The sequence below is a fragment of the Balearica regulorum genome, chromosome Z (assembly GCF_011004875.1).
Source record: "Balearica regulorum gibbericeps isolate bBalReg1 chromosome Z, bBalReg1.pri, whole genome shotgun sequence".
In the NCBI taxonomy this organism is placed as follows: domain Eukaryota; kingdom Metazoa; phylum Chordata; class Aves; order Gruiformes; family Gruidae; genus Balearica; species Balearica regulorum.
The window spans coordinates 27727699-27749216 of record NC_046220.1 but is presented as its reverse complement, the minus strand read 5'-3'; the positions used below and the strand labels follow the sequence as shown (position 1 = coordinate 27749216).

The 21518-nt window shown below is 41.4% G+C and overlaps 1 long non-coding RNA gene across 1 annotated transcript in view; it reads left to right on the top strand.

Annotated features, from left to right (window-relative positions):
- The window catches only part of LOC142599436 (uncharacterized), a 32203-nt gene extending 12671 nt beyond the window's left edge, over positions 1-19532 (top strand). The window contains exons 2-3 of the long non-coding RNA XR_012832998.1: positions 18717-18918; positions 19051-19532. This is a non-coding gene — a long non-coding RNA (uncharacterized LOC142599436). The remainder of the gene's footprint in view (positions 1-18716; positions 18919-19050) is intronic.
- The last annotated feature ends 1986 nt before the right edge of the window (positions 19533-21518 follow it).

Genomic DNA, 21518 nt, shown 5'->3' with positions numbered 1-21518 from the left:
CAAGCTTATGCTGCGTTGGCTTTTAGATCGAATTGTGAATGTTTCCATACAGATTACATAAGAATAAATAGAGAAAATGAGTGAAAGTAAAAACTGATAATATGATTATAAAAGTTCAGACATGCCAACATCACAATTCATGGTAATTCTGATGCCATTATTACAGATTTGGTAACGCAATGCTCTTTGTCAAAGCTCATGAATCTGTTGATGTTTTAAACAGCATTTAGAAAAATGTTAATGAAACAGCTTATTTTAAAGACCGTGTTTTTGCTTCCCCTCATATTGTACTAAATTACATTTGTACATTTAATTACAGAAGGAATTGCTAAGCTTGTTTATTAATTTTTTACTTAATTGGCCCTTGGTGCAATTTACTGCTATTTATGGCATCTTTAACTTCTTCCAATGGTTAGCATCTCACACAAGGAGCTATGCAGCTAGAGATGAAGTTGCTGAGGTTCAGTGGGCTTGTGTTTTTCCTATTGATTAGCCTAAAAATCATTCCAGCCATAGAGAATGGCAGGATCCTAGGTTCAGAGAGCACAAGACTGGTTATAGCTGATGAATGTCCCCAGGTACACTTCCCAAGCATTGTTCTGAGGTTTCTGTAGGAGCCTGCTGTATGTTGGTGCAATGTTCCCATTGTGCGTCTTGAAGAGAAAATCAGTGAAATTAGTAAAGAATTTAAAGGTAAGACAAATGGAGTTAGAATGTTATGTTCAGAAGTTACAGGCCCTCTTATGGCACCGGTGCAGTCAGTTAATATTAATGAACTTTTTAAAGTGTAGTTTTATTGTAAGAAGTGAATTAGATCCTTTTGTTTCTGGTCTGTCTAATCCTATGATCTAATCCCAGTGTCATCAGCCGTATGGACCACTAAGTCTGCCTTGATTCTGCCTTATCTAGTCAGAGGTGTAAGTGTGAAGAAACTCTGACAAAAGATGTAATATGAAAATATTATGTCTAAATTGCAATCTTTCAAGCTTTTCATAAGATGTCAGCTGATCCTTAATAATTCTGCTTTGAATTCAAATTGTCTTACAAATTTTCAGTAGACGACAGATTAATGTGGTTAGCAGTAAGAGTTTAAGGGTCTCCTAATGGTTGCATCATTTAGAGAAGAAAAAAAAGAGCTGTTAAATAAGTGTCTTACAGATGATCAGTTTTTCAGTAAAATTTACCCACTGAAATATGGGACTTTATCAGCTCTGGCCTTTGGTAATCTATGTATTAAATTAAAGCACAACTCTTTTCAAATCAATATAATGAATTGATTTGTACACATCTCAAGCAGGGCTGCTTTCTTTGGATTTTTGGTATTGAATTTGCCCTGCAGTTAAAGCATCTTTTCTGTATAATTAAATCTATATTTGTTGGCTTCTTCACTGAGTTGAAATGGGTTTAAAAGGCAGAAATGTAAGTTAAAGCAAAAATATACAAATATATTACTTTTTTTAAAAAAAGATACTGAAATACTCTTTTCTTGTATGAGACATAAGAAAGTGAGAAAGCAGGGTATGCTGTGTTTTCATTTAAGCTATTTCAGGTGTTTTAACTAAAAATCTGAAAAAAATGATGCTGTATTTAAGGAATTTCAAGGTTTTCACAGAAATACTAAGTTGCTTTCAATCAGCACCTCTTGGTTTTTACCCATTTCTTTAGTGGTGTTTTTGACCAGGTGAAGGGTTTGCCTATATTGCCTTCTAGGTATTCCTGAGCTTTTAAAATAGCTGTCTCTGTACTTGTAAACTCTTAATTGCAGCAGCAAAACCCAGCTGAGGGCTAGATTAACCTGGCTGCTTATGAGCATGGCTCCAATTAGACCGCTAGAATCTGAACTAGCTCATGTAAAACTGGTAGTGTAACCTAATGATAAAGCATATGTGACAGTACTATGCTGTGTATGTTGCAATATGTATTGATGTTTGGGATGCATGAAAGATTTGGATGTTAGTACCTATTTGTGTCAAAGGATTCCCAGCAACAAATAGTGTATATGAATCAGTGGAAAAAAGAAAAGGTTAATCATGCAGTTTTGTCTCAGTGCGGACACGTTAGGGGACATGTTATAAACATGAATAATTTTTCACCTTTGCAAATGAGGGGCATGGTCTGGAAACCCCAGTCAATAGAGGGTGCTCATGAGACTTGAGATAGTACAAACCAGTAGATCAATCCAATTTCTGAAGAGCTTAAAGCAAACAAAAATAAATCCCAGCTAAAAGGATTTCATGTGTAAACAAATCAATTTTTGATGCTATATGTGCTAGTTCAATTTTATAACAAAATCTGTTCTTTGCAATACAGAAGCTAGGGAGTGTATATTTGTCTGGTTTTTGTGTATGTCTCAGGTAGTAACACCAAGAATACTTGTATATGCACAATACAGAGGAACTGATGCTTTTCTCATCCTACAAAGCAAGCAAAACAGGCTGAAGGACAGCAAAGCAGTATGCGTGTATTTTTATCTCTCTTTATACACATATGTATGATATGCATTTGCTCTGGGTCCATACATTAGTTTTTGTCATCTGTAGTTTAAACTCACTGTCTTAAACGTGTACAGAATCTGTATAGTACCTGACATTGAGTGTGATTTACTCTTCCTTTGCAAAAAACTAAATTATGTTTTGTTTTTTTAAATGTCAGTTCAGGTGGTTTATTTAATTAAAATCTGACACAAAAGAGTACTTGCCAGGGAAAGCTTTTAATTCTCATTACTGTGGAGAGCCATTTATGAAAGATGGAGAGGAAATGTATTAGGAGAAAACCAAGTTAATGTACCCTGTGAATATTCACATTATCTCTAGTTATGCTTAAAAAGCATGAAGAAATTTAAGTTAGGTATTTGCATTGATTACAGGAAGACTGTAGAAGAAGGTCCAAATGAGGTGAGGTGTTTGGTTAAAAAAAAAAAAAAAGAAAAAAGCATGAGCAATAATTACTAAATGTTTGCCAAAAATGTTTATTTTACAGCAAAGAAGTCACTTCAGATAGTTGATAGACATTGGAACTAGAAAGCTAGGTGTGAAAGTATAAGAATTTTGCTCATGAGCCTAGGAACTTATATGCTAAATTTTCCTAAGAAGAGAAAGATTGTAGCTTATTTTTAGGAACATAATATGTACAAGTAAAACTCTTCAGTTTCAGGTATATGCAGTCATTATGCTGTAATACCGAAACAGTAGCTTTAACAGAAAGTAATACATTCGGTATTTGCTAAGACATTTTTTCAATGGTATGCTACAAAGCTGATTAATTCTATCCTTGTTGCCAAAATCTTGCTGCATTTTTGTTTAACACTCTTTGGTGTAGCATGTCTGTTTAACAGTGACTATCCATAAATTTTCCCTTGTAGGGAAAAATGTTACTTATCAAAGCCTAGGATCAGGCCCCTTTCTGAAAATTCTATATAAATGCTATATAAATGAATTGGTATACATTTGTTTTGATGGTAATCCTTTTTAACTATTTTAAAGACAATGTTGTAATCAAATTTTATGGGAACACATTTATTTGAAGCAAAGAATGGGGTTAATTCTGGTTTTGGAAACAGTTCAAATGCTGCACGTTGCTGAATGAAATACATTTATGAAAACAACTGCAGGCAATTCATGGTGCAGATTGTCTGAAAAACTGGTAATAGCATAAAAAAGACACTCTTATTTTGTCTAAGTCAGCAAAACCTTTTTTTCCTGGGGAGGTGCCAAGTATGCATTATTAACTATTAACTCATTCTGAGTACATACACCTCTAAAACTAGGGCTTTATGTCCTGTTAGTATAAATTAACAGCACAATATGACTACTCGCAATCTTTAGTAGAAGTTAATCAGATATAATCTTGTCTTTGCTGTGGTGTCATGGTTTATAGAAATTACAGGAATTCCACCATCTTGGAACGCATCTGTTTGACACAGACATGCTGCAGACCAGCTGCAAGCTTTTCCATGTATATCCAATGTAGGCATCTCTTAACCTTCCATAAGACATCTGCCAGTCCCTCTGGCTTTAGGGTAAGGATGTATTTGCTCTGAATACCTTAATCTAATTAGGAGCAGTAATTTGAATTGTGCTTTCATTGCTTCTATCTCATCCAGAATCCTGAGTTTGCTTACAGCTACTTTTTAAGGTATAGCATTTTTTTCTTTTTTTCTTTGTATAGTTAGGGTTAGTTCTCGGATGGTGAGTTTAGATTCTTTTTTGCTTTTTTTCTCTAACTTTTAGACTTCCTGGTTATCACTACTTTGTGTTCTAGTTACATCAGAAAATCCAGACAAAATAATATTCAATATTGTGCAAACTATGTTAAAATTCGCTAAGCTGAGGGATATTGCAGTGTCTGCAGCAGATGGACTGGGCTTTGAGATTTCAAGTGCCTAACAGAACCGTTGATTGATTATGGGCAAGTAAGTATCATGTTAATGTAGAGATGGCATGAGTGACCTTGTTTACAACAGAAGTCTCATGAAACCAAATACTACCTGCACAATAATAGCATTGTGACAATCTACTTAAGGGGTTAATACCTTAATTAAAAATTCATATAAATTTGTTCAGCTCTTGTGTGGCACATAATAAAAGAGAGCTGAAATATTTGAGAAAATAAATAAAAATACATTTAATAAAAGTTCTTGCTTGCATTGACAGTAAAGCTAAGAAAAGGTTTGACTGCTTAAAAATATGGAGTTTTACCACTAGAGGGTACACAACGCACAGGAATAGCAAAAAGGGGGGCAAAATCTTTTGCTACTTGCATGCTCTGCAAGAGCCCAGAAAAACATATCTGAGGAACCTTAAATGTTTAACATTTCAAGGAGCATTCAGTTTCTGAGAGCACTTCTCAGAGTGTCGGAGTCTGCAGCTGACTGTACTCAGGGTGGATTTAATGGTAGCTTTCTTTACCATATCCACTGAAAAACAAGTTGTCACTGTTTGTTCCTGCAAACCTAAAATGTGCCTAAAACTCTTTAAAAGAGTACTGGAAGCAAAAAAGAATTTAATTTACTATGATAGTTTTAGGTATTATTCCCTTTTGTGCTCTGGACTTTGTAGGCACTTTGCATGAAATATGACTAATCACTGAATGATTAGAGTTTACCGATAAAGGTTCCATAAAAATCTCACTTTTATTTGGTACTGGAGTGCAGGTGTTGCATATCTGCAGGGAATATTTGGTAGAATGAAAAATGTAAGTGTAATAGCAGGTGATGCATAGGACTATGGACCATAAAATAACCTACCTTTTTTAAATTCCTGAGTAATTTGAATTATTGAGTGTGGTTATTCTGATCTATTGGGTTTGATCCTCATTCATGCTTGGTGTCCACGTACATGTTATGTGGCATTGTCCTATGAATGGTGTTGCTTTTCTGAATTTAGTTTTGGGTTTCAGAAACACATAAAATAAAAAATTAGGAGCAAAATTGTCTAGAATATTAACAGATTTTTTTTTTTGGTCTTTACACTGGTTGATGTGAAGCACTTCAGGCACCCTTTAATACTTCATTTTCTGTCTTACAACTAATTAAAGGGTCTCTGGTGGAGGCAAGACATATGCCCAGAACCAGTTGGAGGATATATGAAATGTATGGCTACATGGAGCGCTCATTTTCTTATGGTATCCTTCAGAGGCCAATATTCTTGGTCTGGGGACATCAGCTGTAAAGGATCTCATATATCAGAACAATAGTATGAGGGCTGGTAGCAATAAACAGCTGAGGACTGAGATAATCTCTGTGCATTCTCTTCTACAACATCGTCAGGAAGGATAATTGTGAGATGGGTAGCCAGATGGGTTGAGCAGACACAATATGTATTTGTATCTTCCCCTTTGCCAGCTCAGTCCAAGAGCAGGTCCCCTTTCTCCAAGTGTCTCGGCACCTTTATTTTCCTGGAGCCAGCTATCAGGGCTGCATTCTGGCTGTGCCTGTTTTAAAAAGAAGGAAGAATAATTAGGAAAAAAAAAAATACACTGAATAAACTGTAGTATATAGTATTTCAGTGAAAGTGAAAGTTATTCCTTTCCCTCCCACTCCATCCTATCGGTAGTTAAATTCCAGACCATCTAGTACCATGAATATTCCTACTGTAAAACTTCACAGAGGTCTTTGAGCACCTAAGAAGAGTTAAGCCGTCATGGAATCAGTCCACCTCATTACCGCTCAGCATAAAGGCTTGCCATACGTAACACATCTTTATGCAGTGTGTGGACTGTGAGCTAAAGCACCTCTTCCCAGGGCTAAAAGAGCAATTAATTTCATAAAGCGCTAGTTCTGCAACCATTCTTTGGAAACTGCCAACTTCTGTTAACCAGTGCCACATGTAGTGGGTTTCTTCATATAGAATAGATCACTGAGCATGCCACATTTGTTTCATATAAAACTTTAGGACATAATTTCTTATGGCTTTCATCACTATCATCTTATGGTGCATTTTAATTTGCCTGATGGAGTTGAAAGGCTCTGTGTGCCCTTACCAATAATCTTGAATCATTCAGGCCAATTGTTTTAGGTTTTTTGAAATACTTTGTAAGCAGCTGCATGTACAAACTACAGTACTGAAAGAAAAAAAAATCAAAACAATAGTAAGTCCATTAAAGACTGTTAATGATATGCACCATTCTATCATGAGAACAAAGCAAACATTGGGAAGGCGTAGAGACAGGGAAGATGAAAGCAGGAGGCACATTTTCAGCATGTTAGAAAAATGACTGAAGAAGATTCAAGAAAATTCTTTATTGCTATGCTTCCCTCCCTGTTTGGAGGGTGGAGGGAAAAAGGGTTTCTTGGTCTCTTCTGAAAAGAGGCAGAGGTTGTCCTTTTGTAGTATTTTCTTTTTATGTCAAGATTTGCATTAAAGTGTTTTAGGAGGTACAAAGTAGCAGGAAAACAGAAAATAGCTGCCAAAAAAATCATTTAGGAGAAAGGAGAGGGGGAAGCAAATGCAGTAATACCCTTTTCACCTATATACTTGTATTCTTTTTTTTTTTCCCCTCTTTCTTCTGCTTACACCTGCTTCACACTGTTTGTCTTTTGCTTAGTTCTGCCATGATGATTCATGATCACCTTGTACACTGTTTGTCAGGATCTTAGTAAGCGGCTCACACACTGACAGCGCTTTAGAAAACTGGCCCAGGAGCTGAGTCAGACCTGTGAACCAGAGAGGTCATTCTTCTGATCTTTGTGTTGGGTGGCTGTCGGAGCTGAAAGGGTACAGGGGAGAGTTGTTCTTTCAGGGAATGAACTGCATTGTGATTATGGCACTGATTGCGCTTTAGTGACCTCTCGACTGTCTTTCTAGGGAGCCATGGTCTGGCATTCCTAAATAGTATGAGGTCTAAAAGGGCATACAATTCTCAAAATCTGAAAAGCCACAGTAAATACAATATCTAAATTAAACATAGTAGGCTATACGAATATATATCATCTATATTATGCAGTTTCTCCATACAATTCCAAACCAGAGAGTCAAGAAAAGGAAGAGACTGAAGACAGAATGAAAGGAGGGGTCTGTTTGGATTTGTAATGTTGTGTGGGCCATCAACACCATTGAGGGGCTGTTTTATATTAGAACAATTCAAAATGCAGCATGAGCAAAGGCGTCATAAACTTTTTCCTGTATGCTATGCCTGTAAGAAAGCATGTAATGCCCGTCAGAAAGCATAGCACATAGTTTTGCACAAAGGATTCAGCTTGTCCTAAATGAAGAACTGGTGCTTTTTTTCTCTTTGTAAGAAAAGATTAGAGGTTTCAGGAGCTTTGTGCCAAATCTAGGCATGGAACAAAATTGAAGGTAGTTGTAACCTAGACCTGAGGCCTGCAGGATAGCCTATCATTTACAATGGTTAATGACTGCTTTGTGGTGCTGCAAAGTGTCTGCAGGATCTGAGAATTATAACCTGTACTTCTATGTTTGTAAGAAACGTGGTATTTTTGATACATGGGGAATTGTTTTGCAGACAGTTCCTTCCCTAGTTTTTTAATGTATTTTACAGAAAGAATATGGCTTGTTGACCATGTTTCTTGAGATGTGTTGGGGTTTTTACCCAAAGCAAATCAGGATGGTTCAAGAATGTCAACTGTTGTGCTCCTGTATTTTGTGCAGTTGATTCTATAATTAGCTGTGCCAAATGTATGCTTAGTGAACTTGTTTGAAGTGCTTGCCAGAAGCATGTGACTTATCATGTCTTTTATAAACCTACAGATATTGCCATGTGCTAGCAATTTAAGCTAGCATTTCCAAGTTGATGGTGCAACAGATAAATTACTAGTATGATAATTGCACTAAGAGGTTCCAGAATGTAAAAGTAACAAACACAACAGCTAAGTAATTTTGCTAACATGAAAAGGACATCTGGCCAAACATGCATAGTCTATATTATTTCCAAATTTTTACTTTTTTTAAGTCTATGCCTTCTGTAGAGAACCACGTGTGTTTTTTGACCCCTTCTACATAAACATATGTGTTCTCTGGAGTCACTTAATGCCTGACTTTGTAAGGCCCCAAAAAATCTACAACTGGATAATGGAGATGGCTGAGCATGTGGTAGAAAAAGATCCAAAATATTATTCTACTGAGACCTTTCAGTCAGCTATTACATTTCACATCAGAGGACAAGGCATTTTGCTGATGGCTGAAGTGATGCTTATATAACTTTTGCCAAATCATGGGAATGTTGTTAGAATTAATTAGCTGACAATTTTAAACTTTTTGAGATCCTTAGGTAAGATTCTGTGGAAGTGAAATAATTACTTTGTGCTTGTAAAAAATTTTGGTCCTAGTAAATGAATAAAAGATTATGGTGAATCATTATGTAGCAATTCCATAAAATAATGATTAAGGTAGAGGAATTAATTTTTTTCCTTTAATATAATTAATAAGTTAAGATTGTGATGATTGGTGGTATCAAGATGGAGTATTGTATGTCCTTGACAACACAGTTTAAATGTAGACATAGGGAAAAAAAAAAGGTTCTTTTTTGCTGAACACATCTGTTACCCATTTTATTTAAAAACATAACAATTACAAAATTTATTAAAACCGGATCATTCCCATGATTGCTAATATTGTTTTTATTAAACATACATATGGTCTGAGTATCTAAATTGCGTTATGATTAATGAGGAGGGGCAGATGAATATTTTTGACTTGTAGCTCCTTTCACTTAACCTGCTTTTTCATTAAAATACCCATTGCAAACTTGTTACAGGACAATTTAATCTAATACTACTATAATTTATACTATATTTAAATGAGTGCTGCATTAGAAGTGGAACCTGGAATAGAGCCAGTCTTTCCTCATGCCTACTTTGTCATCATTTTTAGAGGGAGCCTGCATTTTTCAGGCATAGAGACTTCATAGCATCACTGAAAATATTAGTTGCAGTCTTCTCTTGAGTGTGAGATTGGAGTTAGACATATGAGAACAGGCTTTATTGTTCAGACTTGCCTCCAGAAAGGAAAGATGCTCATAACCATTCATCTTTTCTCTTTCCAGAAGAAAAACCTGTAAAGTTCCCATGCTGTGACTGTGAGGCTCACTCTTTACACTCACCTCCTAATTCTCTGACACAGAGATTGACTGTAACACATTCCCAGCGCAGCTCTACAATGGCTCTCTGGCTTTCAACTATTTCTGAAGTGAAAGGTGCCAGGTTATTGCACTACAGCCAGGCCTGTATCTCTTAGAAATCCAAGCTCAAAGAAGGTTGACTGAGTGTACATTTCCAAGGCATCAGGCTGGCAGTATGGTTGCTATCAGTTGACCTGTCTAGTCTGAAGGCATACCCAGTGCATAACTGCACATATATGCATATATGTCCTGTGGCTGTCGAACACCACATGCCTTTCCTGCAGCTTTTTTACCTGGACAAATGCTTGGATTCTTGTACATCTGCGTTCAGGTAAGTTGGAAAGCCTTGGCAAGCAGAAAGTAGCATAGAACTGGGAAAGAGAATAAGTCAAACTGTTTCTTGAAACATAAACAAACTTTCTTTAAAACATACTTTGAAGTATTTTACTCTTTGGAACAAAAAGTGTGCTGAATTGTTGTCAGGCATAAATGGATATAATTTTTGAGTACAAAGAGATGCAAGCAAATTTTTTGACTCATTGCAGTAGTGAGACAAGTAATACTTTTATTTAGATTGTAATGAAAATTAATATCTCCTCCTTTCCCCCAGGAAATTCATGGTCAGATTAGTCAAAAGCGATAAATAATTCCGTTACATTTGCATTCCTTTTTACCTACTAGTACGGATTTTTCCATTGCTTCACACATTTTAAAACCAGAATGTAGATGTGGGTTCTGCACATGGAACAATCTGAATTTCTGATCAGAATATCAGAATTGAGGTGGTCCTTCTTAGTTCTGATGGCCTTGTGGGAGGCTTATGCTCTTTGTTCCAACTGTGAACAGAATAGGACGTTTCTTTTTGTCTTTAGATTATCAGGTTTTTCTGTGCATGTTTCTGTCTATAGAGGCCTTTTTCATATCCAGGAGAAGGAAGTGAAGAGGCGTTTTTGCGTCTATGTGCACACTCATTCCATCTTGTGGGGTGGCTGGGGTGGCAGTATCCCATGGGAGGAAAGGCAGGATTCAGAACCTGTGTACAAGAATGTTTTTTATACATTTGAGAATGTGTTTGATGTGATACTGTATATTTATTTAATATACTGAGAATTTTATGCCTATAATCTTTGTCTATTGCCTTTGTGAAAAGGATTATGTAGGAAAGACTGGGAAGTGAAAAGGAAATTAAGTGCCCCATACTCACAGGCCCTTTCATAATTCCTACACTTTTTTATTATTTTTTATTATTATATATTGGCCAAATATTTAAGTGCATCTTTAGTCCAAGTCAGTTCTAAGGTTGTTGGTACAACAGATTGTGACCGATGGTTTTAAATACAGTGAATATCTTGGTACTTGGAGAAAGACCTGAATTGCTGTTCAGCTTGAGAAGGCTTGCTTATGGCCTGAACTAAGATCAAGAGAAACAACAAATATTGGAGAGGCTATTACTGTTATAACAGAGTCATTCAGGCAATTTAATTTGATGGGTTTTTTTATTTTCTGTTATACTTAGAGATACCTGGCAAACATACCATCCTTTTTGTTTGGAGTCTCTAATCCATACTTCATTAAATCTGATCCACTTGTATTTGAGTAGTCCTGGATGTTTCTTGCATTGATGCTTGTCAGTGGAATGTAGGAAACAGGACTGAAACGGGACTCTTTGGGTCATCAAGTACAGATCTCTGCTATCACATCTGAGCACATCATCTAATCCTGTTCATCATCTTATCAAACCCTATTTTAAAAATAGGCTTATTTATTCTCCTGTATCTATAGGATGACTGTTCTGGAATGCTGTTCCAAGTTTGACTCTTCTGAAGGTCAGCGTGTATGAACTGGAGAATCTGTCCTTTTATCTGATGTGAAACTATTACTACACATAAAATCATTCTTAGAATATACATTTCCACAGATACCTAAGATTTGCTTAAGATTTCTTTTAATTAATTTGGAAAACTTGATGGTTTTCTGAACTTTTGAGATTCTGTATCTGAAACTTTTTGCCTAACGTGCAGGTAATAGTGGCTTTTTTTTCGCCTCTATTGACCTCTGATTCACTGATACACCTTCCCTCATAGCAATTTAAAGCACTGCCAACAAAAGATGCTTTGCCATGTGTTGAATCTGTCAAGCTTTTTAACTAGTTTCTCCTCAGGTGTCCATTGAAGATGAAGCAGATTTTGAACAAATGTGTCTCGGGGACTGTTTGTTAGCTAATTTTTCATCTGAGTTTCCAGCTGCACTAGCAACTTGAGTAAGGAAAAAAGAAAGTGATTTTCAAGACAAATCCTCTCTGAAATAGAATAAGCAATGCAGTGTTTGCTATTTGTCTTTTGAGATAAATTACTTTAAACAGTTACCTTCATCTGTTGCTTTGTTATCTCTTAAGTTTGTTTAAGTCACCAGCAGTATAAAATTTGACTGGAAATACAGGCACAGATCTTTAAAGCACATTTTTCTAGTACTTCACAGAAATTTATGCCAAGACTGCTATTTCTACCGTAGGGAATTTCTAATTTTGAAAGTCTTGGGACAAAGGTCATTCATAAGGATTTGGCAGTGTCTGATAAACTTCTAAGTAGTTATGTTTCATTAAGAGATACTAAAGTTAATCCAGTAATCTGAGTTTGAGATGAGTGTGTAAGAAGATAGAATGAGTAAGGTCATATTCAGACTGTCCCTGCTAATGCCTCCAGATGCTGTCCTTTCTCAGTATTATTAAATCAACATTTTCTTATATTGCCCATTAGATTGGCTAAAGAATTCCTGCAAATCACCCAAATAGGACTAAAGTCCAGGGAAGGCTTGACATGAAAGTGATAGCTATTAAAACATTTGCCATTCTGCTTGCTGCAGGCACTGCTTGAAATATCCTATCTATGACTTTGGTTACATGGAGGCATGTGAATTTTCTGTTTTCATCTGGAAGATGGAAGTTTTCACACAAAGGTTTCTTGCTTTGCCATTTATTTCAAGCCGAGCGTCTTTGAATAGTCTTGTCAATTCATTTGGCCTTTGACGTCTTTCATCTGGGAATTCTGAGATGTCTAGTGGCTTTACCAAAAGTGAAGGTAGTTGGTTTTTTTTGTTTTTTTTTTTTTCATTTAAATGCCTGAGTTATATCACATAAAAAGTTGGGCCACATGCGCATTTAAAGTAAGCTGTCAAATGGCTAGTAAAACCAGCAACTCCAGTGATCAATAATCTAAGCTTTGGTATGCCCTTTTTTTGGTCTTTGTTTATTAAATTATTGTTGTAGATTAGACTTTTGCGGATTGGTGGCCATTGTTTCTTTAAATATATGTGAATATTAGCAATGTATTGTGCAGTAACTATCCTGAATCTAAAAGTCCTACTCACATGTATTCCATGATGTCAGTCGCCGAAGAGTGCAGCTCCGGTACCGGCCCGACCCGCAGCGGAGCGACACATCTAGGCGCACAGGGGGGTTTTCCTGACTTTCCAGAGGCAGGGGAACGCCAGGGACGCGGAAGAGACCCGCCACGAGCTGGCTGCCAAACGAGACCTGGGCGTTGCCAAAGCAATGGCACCCACCCCCCGATGCCTATAAGAAGTAGCCTAGGGCATGCTGGCGATTCGGAGCACCACGAACAGAGCGGGCAAACGGGGCGTGGCACGTCAACCGGGGCGTGATGCGTCAGTTTGTGCGGCAGTTCGTTGCGAGCAGGGCCTAGTCAGTCTACTTGCTCAAGAGGAAAGTCCACTGGTGGTCATCACTCTCTCATAGAGGGAGTTCAGCCATGGTGCCCACCAGGGCAGAAAGCCCTAAGCTCTGTGCTCACCAGGAGGCATGTGGCAACACAGAGTTGCCGCAGAAACATGCAGCCACCCAGCTCTCAAGCTGCAGGGAGTGTCTGAGCTTGGCACTGGCAGGGGAAGGCAGTAGTGAGATTGACTGCCTGAGGTGTGACCAGGTTGACGACCTGCTCAGCCTGGTGGCAGAACTCTGTGAGGAAGAAGAGAGGTTAAGGAGCATCAGAGAGGTGGAGAGAGAGACAGACTGGTGGAGCCAAGCTCTGCCATCCCTAAGGCAGAAACAGGGACACCTAACAGACCAAAGCCAAAGGGAAGGGGACCCTGTATCCTCCCCTTGCCAAGCAGAAGGCAGCAGCCTCAAAGAGGGGAGTGAATGGAAACAAGTCCACGCATGGCAGGCGGCGAGCCCTCTCCTCCTCACCCACCTCGTCATCCCATGTAGCCCTGTGCAATAGGTACGAGGCTCTGGCTGTGAAAGGCCACTCGAGTGAGGATATGGATGAAAGTCAAGCTACTCCAGAAGTAGCACCTAGGCACAAAAGGCCCATGCCTCAGGTCGTGACCACCCCAACAAAGAAGAAAAGGAGAGTTATAGTCGTAAGGGACTCCTGAAGGGTACAGAGGGCCTGATATACAGGGCAGACCCTCCTCTCAGAGAAGTCTGCTGCCTCCCTGGGGCCCGTGTCAAAGACATCGCTAGGAAACTACCCAGCCTGGTACAGCCCTCTGAGATTACCCACTGCTGCTCTTCTGTGTGGGTGGGGATGAAGCAGAGACACGCACCACGAAAGCGACCAAAAGGGACTTCAGGCTCTTAGGGCAGTCACTGAAGGATTCGGAAGCGCAGGAAATATTCTCCTCCCTCCTTCCAATTAAGGGCAGCAATGGTGAGTGGAACAGGCGGACGCAGTCCATAAATGCATGGCTTTCTGGCTGGTGTCAACGCCACAACTTTGGGGTCTTTGACAATGGGACGGCCTACACAGCACCGGGCCTGATGAACCCCGATGGGATTCATCTCTCTCAAAGGGGGAAGAGGATCTTTGCCCAGGAACTAGCAGGGCTCATCAACAGAGCTTTAAACTAGGCTCGAAGGGGGAGGGGGATAACATCAGGCTTGCCAGCAACATGTTGTGGGATGATGTGCCCAGGTTGGAGGGACGGGGCGCTGGTGAGGGCCCTCGGCCTACTGCTCAGAGACGTGCTGGATGCACTACAGCACGCTCAAAGCCTAGAAGAGACGAGACGGGGGCTCTGGATGCAACGGAAACCAACGAGGTAGCACTGGGAAGATACGTCAAAAGAATCCCAGCCACCCCAGCCAATAAGTCAGCCTCATCGGGGACACAACTGAAATGGCTCTACGCGAACACACAGAGCATGGGGAATAAACAAGAGCAGCTGGAGATGTGTGCACGCCTGCAAGGCTATGACATTATTGGCATTACAGAGACATGGTGGGATAGCTCCTATGACTGGAGTGTTGGGATGGAAAGGTACAGGCTCTTTAGGAAGGACAGGCAGGGCAGACAAGGAGGGGGCGTTGCCCTCTATGTCAATGACCAGCTGGAGTGCACGGAGCTCCACTTGGGGATGGATGAGGAGCCAACCAAGAGCCTATGGGTCAGGATTAAAGGGAGGGCTGGGGCAGGGGTCATCATAGTGGGGGGCCACCTGACCAGGGGCACCGAGCAGATGAAGCCCTCTATAGGCAGATAGGAGCAGCCTCACGCTCACAAGCCCTGGTCCTTATGGGGGGACTTCAACCACCCTGACATCTGCTGGAGGGACAACGCAGCTGAGCGCAAGCAATCCAGGAAGTTCCTGGAATGTGTCAATGACAACCTTCTCCTCCAAGTGATAGAGGAGCCCATGAGGAGAGGTGCCATGCTGGACCTTATTCTCACCAATAAGGAGGGCCTGGTAGGGGACGTCAAGCTCAAGGGCAGCCTTGGCTGCAGTGACCAGGAAATGGTGGAATTCAGGATCCTCAGGGCAGCGAGGAGGGCGTGCAGCAAGCTCACTACTCTGGACTTCAGGAGAGCAGACTTTGGCCTCTTCAGGGATCTGCTTGCTAGAATACCATGGGACAAAGCCCTGGAAGGAAGAGGGGCCCAAGACAGCTGGCTAATATTCAAGGGTCAACTCCTCCAAGCTCAGGAGCGATGCATCCCAACAAAGAGGAAGTCGAGCAAAAACACCAAGAGGCCCCCGTGGATGAACGAGGAGCTCCTGGGCAAAGTCAAACAAAAAAAAAGGAAGCCTACAGAGGGTGGAAGCAAGGGCAGGTAGCCTGGGAAGAATACAGAGAAACTGTCCGAGCAGCCAAGGAGCAGGTTAGGAAAGCTAAAGCCCTGATAGAAATTAGCCTGGCCAGGGATGTCAAGGACAAGAAGAAAAGCTTCTATAGGTATGGCAGTGACAAAAGGAAGATGAGGGAAAATGTGGATCCCCTCCAGAATGAAACGGGTGACCTGGTTACCCAGGATATGGAGAAGACTGAGGTACTCAGTGACTTTTTTGCCTCAGTCTTCACCGGCAAATGCTTGAGCCACACTGCCCAGGTCGCAGAAGGCAGGGACTGGGAGAATGCAGAACTGCCCACTGTAGGAGAAGATCGGGTTCGAGAATATCTAAGGAACCTGAAGGTGCACAGGTCCATGGGACCTGATGAGTTGCATCCGCGGGTCTTGTGGGAACAGGCGGATGAAGTGGCCAGGCCACTCTCCATCATATTTGAGAAGTCCTGGCAGTCTGGCGAAGTTCCCGCTGACTGGAAGAGGGGGAACATAACCCCCATTTTCAAGAAGGGTAAAAAGGAAGACCCAGGGAACTACAGGCCATTCAGTCTCACCTCCGTGCCTGGCAAGATTATGGAGCAGACCCTCCTGGAAACCATGCTCAGGCACATGGAAAATAAGGAGGTGATTGGTGACAGCCAACACAGCTTCACTAAGGGCAAATTGTGCCTGACAAACTTGGTGGCCTTCTGTGATGGGGTTACAGCATCGGTGGATAAGGGAAGGGCAGCTGACGTCACCTACCTGGACTTGTGCAAGGCATTTGACACTGTCCCGCACAACATCCTTGTCTCTAAATTGGAGAGACATGGATTCGATGGATGGACCACTCGATGGATAAGGAATTGGCTGGATGGTTGTACTCAAAGGGTTGTGGTCAACGGCTCAATGTCCAAGTGGAGAACAGTGACGAGTGGCGTTCCTCAGGGGTCGGTAGTGGGACTGGCACTGTTCAACATCTTTGTTGGCGACATGGACAGTGGGATCGAGTGCTCCCTCAGCAAGTTTGCCAACGACACCAAGCTGTGTGGTGTGGTTGACATGCTGGAGGGAGGGGATGCCATCCAGAGGGACCTTGACAGGCTGGAGAGGTGAGCCTGTGCGAACCGCATGAAGTTCAACAAGGCCAAGTGCAAGGTCCTGCACGTGGGTCGGCGCAATCCCAAGCACGGCTAGAGGCTGGGCGAGGAATGGATTGAAAGCAGCCCTGAGGAGAAGGACTTGGGGGTATTGATTGATGAGAAGCTCAACATGAGCCGGCAGTGTGCACCTGCAGCCCAGAAAGCCTACCGTGTCTTGGGCTGCATCAAAAGAGGCATGACCAGCAGGTCGAGGTAGGTGATCCTGCCCCTCTACTCTGCTTTTGTGAGACCGCACCTGGAGTACTGCATCCAGCTCTGGGGGTCCCAGTACAGGAGAGACATGGAGCTGTTGGAGTGAGTCCAGAGGAGGGCCACGAAGCTGATCAGAGGTATAGAGCACCTCTTCTGTGAGGACAGGCTGAGACAGTTGGGATTGTTCAGCCTGGAGAAAAGGCGGCTCAGGGGAGATCTAATTGTGGCTTACCAGTACCTGAAGCGGGCCTACAGGAAAGATGGTGAGGGACTGTTTATCAGGGAGCATAATGACAGGACAAGGGGTAATGGGTTTAAGCTGAAGGAGGGTCGATTTAGATGAGATGTTAGAAAGAAATTCTTTACTGTGAGGGTGGTGAGGCACTGGAACAGGTTGCCCAGAGAGGTTGTGGATGCCCCATCCCTGGAATTCTTTAAGAGCAGGTTGGATGAGGCTTTGGGCAGCATGGTCTAGTGGAGGGTGTACCTGCCCACGGCAGGGGTGTTGGAACTAGATGATCTTTGAGGTCCCTTCCAACCCAAACCATTCTATGATTCTATGATTCTGTGTTAATATGTTGTTGTTTTCTTCATGTTAACACACTTTTGTCAAAATCCTGAGTCTGAAAATAATAAGATCTTGTTCTGCCTAGAGCAGAATTTAGGCACACAGGAAATTTTTCACTGCTGCTTCTCAATCAGTACATATTCCGTACAGTTTGTGTGGATGATTCATCTCCAGCTTTTCCTACAGCACATTTCACAAAGACTAAAATTCAGCTCTGAAAGGAAACACTTATTTACTTACTTCTCAGATACGCTGACAGGTAACTTCTAACGTTTTGACTTTATTAAACTGGATGCTTCTTACGAGTTTTGCTTTCTTCTTCAGTTAAAATACAAGTGAGATTTCAGCATTCTGTATCAGGTGTTCTTTTGTACATTTGAAAATAAGTTACAGAAGGAGAAGCAAACTAGTTTCAGGGATGCTGTATCACAAAGCTGTTAAGAAATCTTTTCTCAACTGGAGACTTGTGATTGTGAACCAACAGTTTCTTTGAGATCAAGTAATGTAAGAGCAGAGTTCAGATGAACCTAGCTTTTAGTGAAGTGGGAGACAGTATCAGTTTGAATCAATATGTATGCAGACAATGTAGCACACTTCATTCTAGATAAATAATGAAAATTAGTGGAAGTAAGTATAAATTTGAGAAGTAATTTAGTAATAAGTCATATATTTAAAACTAAATATGTGCATAAATGCTTCTGCTAGACAGGGAAATTATTCTTTTGCCAGGTAGCTAACCAATGATTTTCTAATTCTTCATAGCCTTCTGAATGACTGAGTTTATGGTTCAGAACATCCTAAATTAACAATAATAGCAAAAGATATGTCTTACAGGACACCTGTCTAAAAGTAATGATTGCAGTTTGCTATTTCTAACTTTAAAATATTTAAAATAGAAATCCCATGTAGAGATAATAAAGGTCCTGTATCATCTTGAGGAGTGATGTAAACTGTACAATCAATTCAGTAAGATAATGTTTGTCATAAATTTGTGTAACAAAATGAGCAAACAATAGGGTGAATTCAGCTGCATGGTAAATTTGTACTTCAGTGTTTTCTTTGGATTAGAGGATGTCAGGAGTAAAATTCATTTAGATGTAGGAGGCAAGCTGTGCATTCCTGTTACAGATTTCATATTTCTGTCACGCTTTATAGTTTCTACTTCTTGCCTTTTTAATGGCTTTGATGGAAATAATGCTCTCTACTGGTCTTACTGTGTGCAACAAACATCCAGAAAAAGGATTGGGAGAAACTGGTGGTTTTAAACATCCAATCCACTTCACTGTCCATAAGGAGTTCAAGTTTAAATGAATACACTTCTCGAGACTGTCACCTTGAAACTAAGGAAAATGATACAGTAAGTGTTGTTAGGTATTGTATGGGAAGCAGCTACTTCATGTTTCTTGAACAGTAGTAGTAGTCATTTTTGGAGCTTAATGGATAAGACACTTGGCTAATTGTAATTCTTCTTCTTCTTCTCAAATTTTAGCATCTGCATTATCCATCCAGACATGAGTTGGTGCTCATGCTTTATGGATTGCAGAGATGAAGATATGAAAGGAATAAAGCTAAAATGGAGTAAATACCTGAAAACAAAGCAAGCTGGAAAAAACGCAAAAAACTTTCAAGGTTAAGTTAGGAGGTACTCCAAAAAGCTAAATAGGCTTAAAGCCCCATTTTGTTTTTTGTCCTTACTGTATGTAAAAATATCATACAGGCAGTCTTTGGTTAAGTGTGCTTGTTGATGGAGGGGTTGTCAGAAGGAAGGTTGAATACTCTGTTGTTTCTTTCTGTTGTTTTTGTTTGTTTTGGGTTTTTTGGTTTTTTTTTTTTTTTAATTTAGAGTGAGTTCAGAGGAAATGCTATCTTAGCTTTTTCACTTCTGTATAGGGTGTAGGTTTCACATCCGTGTGTAGGTTTTGGTAGTGGCAGTGGGTGGCTGCAGGGCAGCTGAGGAGAGGAGAAGGGAGAAGAGGCGAGATGAGGCGGGGCCTGCCCTGGGCTGGACACAGACGGTTCCAGCAGGCTCCAGCCCACCCACCGCAGGGCACAGCTGAGCCTCTCAGCCTCTGTGGAAACATATTTTAAGAAAGGGCAAAACGCTGTGCGCCAGAGTGTGAGAGTGGAGTGAGAAAAAAATGTGAGAGAAACAGCACTACAGTCATCAAGTTGAGAGAAGGAGGAGGGTGAGAAGGTGCTCAGAGCACTGGAGCAGGTGTTTCCCTGCAGCCCGTGTAGGACCAGGCTGGAGCAGGTATCCACGCTGCTGTACTTGGAAGACCCCATGCTGAGACAGGTGGAGATGCCCTGAAGGAAGCTGCAGCCTATGGGGAGCCCACACTGGAACAGGTTTTGCTGTGGAACTGTGGGCTGTAGAGGGGACCCCATGAAGGAGCAGGTTTATCCTGAAGGAACCATGCTGGAAGAGGGGAGAAATGTGAGGAGGAAGAAGCAGCAAAGAGGATTTGAAGATCTGTGGGTTGACTGCAACCTCTTTTCCTAGAGGAGTTGGGAATGGAATGAAGGGGTGAAGAAGTTTTCTTAGTAGCATGTTGTTGACAGGACATAGGTAGAGTTCAAGTAGTTTTGAACACTTTTCATATTTGCCATTATTACTAGTTGACATGGTTTAGCCCCAGCCGCTCACTCACCCCTCCCCCGGCAGGCTGGGGAGGAGAACGGAAAAACAAGGGCAAAGCCTCGAGGGTTGGGATAAGGGCAGTTTACTGGAACAGCAAGGGAGAGGGAAACAATCAACAACAGTGCTGATAACAGACAGTAACAATGGGTGATAACAGAGAACGATTTACCGACCCAACGACCGACCCACCAGACCCTTGACCCGTCCCGGAGCCACGCCGAACCGACCGACCCACCAGACCCTTGACCCGTCCCGGAGCCACGCCGAACCCGCCCCTGCCCGACTAGCCCCCTTTTATGGTGAGCATGATGTCCCGTGGTATGGAATAGCCCCCGGCCAGCTTGGCTCACCTGTCCTGGCTCCTTGGGAAATTAACTCTATCCTTGCCAGAACCAGGACATTATCCACCCCTTATTCCATACCATCTACGTCATGCCCAGATTATTTTACAGAACTCATTGCCTTACTCTATGGGCTATTGCTCTAAAATGTCGAGTTCATTTAGTCCATGGTTTTGGGTTCCATCTGCCATTACAGTCTCTCAGAGCGGAAGCAATGGTGCATGCTGCTGGATTGTTGCACGCTGCATCCGGAGTCTTCACAGCCGGTCTATCTGGTATGGCCCATGCTCACAGTCTGGATGCCAAAGATGTGATTTTTCGATAAAGTTTCTGGGCACCAGTTAGACTTACTTCAGCCTCCAACAGAGTCAACTGTTGGGATCCCCCTGTCACACCAGAAATAGATATTGGTTCCACCCCTTCATAATTCGATGGCATTAGGTTACACTGTGCACCCGTGTCCAGTAGGGCCTTGTACTCTTGTGGGTTTGATGTGCCAGGCCATCGGATCCACACAGTCCAATAAACCCTATTGTCCCTTTCCTCCACCTGGCTGGAGGCAGGGCCCCTCTAATCCTGCTTGTCATAGTCACTACTCACCTCTTGCAAAAAGGACTTAGAAGTCCCTTCAAGAGGATCAGAAGTGCGATCTAGCCTTTCACTTGGTCTGGGGGGCTGCCTGGTGGAAACTGGAGCAGCATTCTTTCTGGAAGAGTCCCTTCTTACAGCTGTCTTGCCTTGTAGCTCATGTACACGTGCCCGCAGGGTTGAGGTGGGCTTCCCATCCCATTTCCTCATGTCTTCTCCGTGGTCACGCAGGAAAAACCACAGGATACCTCGTGGTGTGTATGCTCTATATCCCCTCTCCGGAGCAGAAAAATGCTTACTCCTAACAGCTGAAATGTGGGTCTGTACAGGTGGGGAGTAAGATATATCCTCTTTGAGTTGCCGGACATCCTGAGACAGTTTCTCCAC